This window comes from Osmia lignaria, chromosome 5 (genome assembly GCF_051020975.1).
Source record: "Osmia lignaria lignaria isolate PbOS001 chromosome 5, iyOsmLign1, whole genome shotgun sequence".
NCBI classification, from domain to species: Eukaryota; Metazoa; Arthropoda; class Insecta; order Hymenoptera; family Megachilidae; genus Osmia; species Osmia lignaria.
This window is the reverse complement of record NC_135036.1, coordinates 2798832-2803173: the sequence shown is the minus strand read 5'-3', so window position 1 is coordinate 2803173 and position 4342 is coordinate 2798832.

Here is a 4342-nt window from a genome sequence, read left to right as displayed (position 1 = left end):
TAGGACTCCACCTGCTCAATGTGGGGTCCGTTAGAACCTGCGTGCGTGCCCAGGGGGAGTCTATAGTCGATCTGTCTTTCGCGACTCCCCTGGGCGCGCGTATGGTACAGAGATGGAGAGTGGTGGAGGAGGCGGTCACACTTAGTGACCATCTATACATCCGCCTCGATCTCTCCACCACCGCTAGCCGCCCGTATGGACCACCACCGCTACGGTGGGCGATGAGGAGGATGGACGAGGACGCGCTGATGGCTGCAGCTCTCACTTTGGCCTGGGTGCCAACTCCTGCCGGGCCGATCGGGGACATTGGGGAGGAGGTAGGATGGTTCCGGGGACCCATGAAGGCGATGTGTGACGCCGCCATTCCCCGGGCCAAGAACCTCCCCAGGCGGGCCGTCTACTGGTGGACGGGGGAAATTGATGATCTGAGGCGAGATTGTCTCGCAGCACGTCGCCAGTGGCAAAGGGCCCGTAGAAGAAGGACGTTTCACGACCCGGCGAGGGAGGAGGATCTGTATGGGCCGTACAGAGTTTTGGAAACTGCCCTGCAGACAGCCATCGGGGAGTCTAAATCCCGGGCATGGGACGAGCTCCTAGGCTCTCTCCAGGAGGACAAAACGGTGGTGGGCAAGCTTAGGCCCTGGGCGCCCCCGGTCACGGAGAGCTTCGACCCGCAGTTTTTGGGGCGGGTAGTCGACACTTTGTCTCCACGAGAAAGGGGACACACCCACCCCCCGCCGGACCACGAGGCGGCGGTTTAGTCCGACGAAACGCATGGAGGTCCGAAACACTGCCCCGGGCCCCGTCGGCGTCCCAGGCCGTGCCTGGGTGAAGGCTCTGCGCGTCCTCGGTCCGCGACTGGGACGCCTCTTCAGCGCCTGCCTGAAAGAAGGAGTGTTTCCACAACAGTGGAAGACAGAGCGGCTAGTCCTCATCCGGAAGGATGGGCGACCCGCTGACCGTCCCTCGGCCTACCGGCCCATCGTGCTGTTGGATGAGGTGGGGAAGTTGTTCGAGCTGATCCTAATGTCCCGCCTCGTCCAGCACTTGTCCCATGAAGGTCCCGACTTGGCCGAGTCGCAACATAGCTTTAGGCGGGGGCGCAGCACAATTGACGCAATCCAGTCGATGCGCTCCCGCTGCGACTCGACGACGTCCCGGGACGGGGTGGCGTTGGGCGTTAGTCTGGACATCCACAACGCCTTCAACACCCTGCTCCACGGGACGATAAGGGAGGCGATGATACGCCACAAGGCGCCCCTCTACATGAGGAGGATCATTGGCGACTACCTCCGGGATAGGAAGATAGTGTAGAGGGCCTGGGATGGCTAGTTGCACGAGAGGGACGTGGACTGTGGCGCGCCCCGGGGTTCTGCGTAAAGTTCCACAACTTGGGACCTGGGATACGACCCGGTCTTGCAGGTTGAGCTTCTGACCGGTGTGAGCCTCACGTGCTTCGCAGATGATACACACGTGTTGGCCGTCGGTCGGGGTTGAAGAGGAGTAGCCGCCTCGCCGAGACTGGCGTGGCTGCCGTTGCCGCGGCTGGGGCTTTAGCTAGCGCCCCACAAAAGCGAGCGATATGGTTTTACTCGCCTCGGCGTGGGGTTACGCCATCGCCCCAGTCTTGGGTCCGCGTGGGTGGTACGAGTGACCAGATGGGTGAGGGCTTTAAGTATCTGAGCCTCCACCTGGACAGCCACTGGTGCCTCGAAAGACATTTCGGCCGTGTGGCACCCCGATTAGAAGGGGTAGCTAACGCCCTTGGGCGAGTTCTGCCCAATATCGGGGGGCCCTGCGAGAAGGATCGCCGCCTCTACACGGGGATCGTGCGGAGTATCGCCCTGTATGGATCGCCCATATGGGCTGAGGCCACGATGGCGTCTCGCCGCAGCCAAGTTGTGCTGCGGCGAGTTGAGAGGAGGATGTCCATCAGGATCGTGAGGGAATACCGCACGGACTCCCACGCGGCGGCGATGACTCTGGCGGGGATCGTATCGTTCAAGTACGGGACGGAGGCCTGCGCCACGATTTTCTGGCGCTTGCGCGGCCTCCGCCAGGCAGGATAAGACCCGCCAGAGCCGACGACCAAAAGAGAATGAAGGCGCCAGGCCTGGCAAGATGCCCTGGACCGGTAGCGTCGCGAGATCATCGCGGGGCGGGGCGGGACTCCGCGCAACACACATTGGAGCACTGTCCAGTGTTTGCGCGGGCCTGTTAGGCCCTGCACTGTGAGATTGGCTTTGATCTCTCGTTGTAGTAGAGAGATCAGCTGTAGTAGAAAACCTGCTTGCCGGCGAGAATCAATGGCGGACGGTGATCTCGTTCTGTAAGGAGGTCATCGCCCTGGAGGAGGAAACGCCGTATATATTATTATCATACAATGTTTCTTTTATTACCGAGTAACGTAAAATGTGTTACAAACCTAACCCAAAAATCTTGAAAAGCTTTCGATATCATATATCCGGTGGTTTAAGTAAGCGCCTGTGGTTAAAAAAAGTAACATTCTCTCTTGAGGAGAAAAAATTCTGAAATACAAAGCAAGTATATTTTGTGTAAAACCGTATTGTTTACAATACTTACTTGTGAGTTCTGGATGGGATTCTTTTATGACGACAAGGCTTGAACATGGACAAGTTCTAAATATTCAAAAATAATTGTTACCAAAAAAAAAATCCGACTTCGAAATGCATTAAAAGTATAAAATAATTTCTATTTCATTTTTACCAGTATTCCACAGCTATTAATAAAATCTACTTAATCGTTCAACGGGAATCAACATACCTATTGCGAATTAACTATACTGCGAGGGACATTTTTAATAACGTGTGTGAGTCCCCTCTACAGCTTGATTCTTACTTTACGATCATATAATTTTTTTCTTTGAAAAATAATAGAAATTTCATTGTATCGTGTATCTTTACCATGTCATCATCGCTTATCAGTTATCATACGTCATATATTTCTGTACACCATTTATATGATCGGAAAGTAAGAAGCAAGCTGTAGAGGAGAATAACACACGTTATTAAAAATCTCTCTAGACCTAGTGAGTTGCGCGAGTTAAGTATGGTCTCTCGTGAACTGCAGTATAGTGTATTTTTAATTTTGCGCTGCCTCCGAAAAGGTTGAAATGTACTTACCAGGGACATTACTCAATCGACACACGCTGATTTTGATGCCCTTTGAGTATGATATAGAACTCAAAAAAATATTTTACTCGTATTTTTTTTTATCGGCAATCGTCCATGCTAAAGGGGTGAAAAAAATGACAAAAATAGATTATTTTTCAATATATTTTTTAAATAAATAAATTACTCAAAAAGGTGGCTACATAGAAAAATTTGCTGTTCAAAAACACACAAATTCCATATTGAATTTTTCGCCTACACCTAATAGTTCCTGAGATATTCAAGAAAATATGTGTTGCAACCCCAACTTTGAGGGCTATTTTCGCCCCTTCAGCATGGACGATTGCCGATAAAAAAAAATACGTGTCAAATATTTTTTTGAGTTCTATATCATACTCTATATCATATCAAAATCGGCGTGTGTCAATTGGGTAATGTCCCTTGTTAGTATCCTATTTAACGATTAAGTAGATATTATTAATAGCTATGGAATATTGGTATAAATGAAATAGAAATTATTTGACACTTTTTAGTACATTTCGAAGTCGGATTTGTTTTTTGTTACAAATTATTTTATAAATAATACACAGGACATGTAATTACAAATATTCAAAATGTTCCCTAAATTATTGATATATATAAATGAATATTTAATATACGAAAAGATGTTTTAAATGTTACTCTTGAAGAAATAAAGAAAATTTAAATATGTTGTAAAACTCGGATATACTTCCGAAAGGCCCCCCCCCCCACACACTAGGACAACCAAACTTCGGATTTATAGTAATTGAGGAACGAGAAATCGAATAAGACAAAGACCATGTGGTTCTTCGAGCCTCGGCGTGGGATAGCCCCTCCGGCCCAGCTCTGCCTCGAGACCGACGGGTGCCGGATCGAGATCGGCCGGGGCCTTCGATACCTCGGCCTGCATCTCAACAGCCACTGGCGGTTCGATGCTCACTTCGACCGCCTGGCTCCCCGATTGGATAGAGTGGCGGCCACTCTTGACCGCCTTTTGCACAACCTCGGGGGGTCCGGCGTGAGGGTTCGCCGCCTATACGCGGGAATCGTCCGGTCCGTAGCCCTATACGGGGCTCCGATATGGGCCGGCGATCTGGCAGCTAGCAGGCGCAGCTGCACTCTGCTGCAGCGGGTGGAGCGCCGGCTGGCCGTCAGGATCGTGCGGGGGTACTGCACGATCTCCTATACGG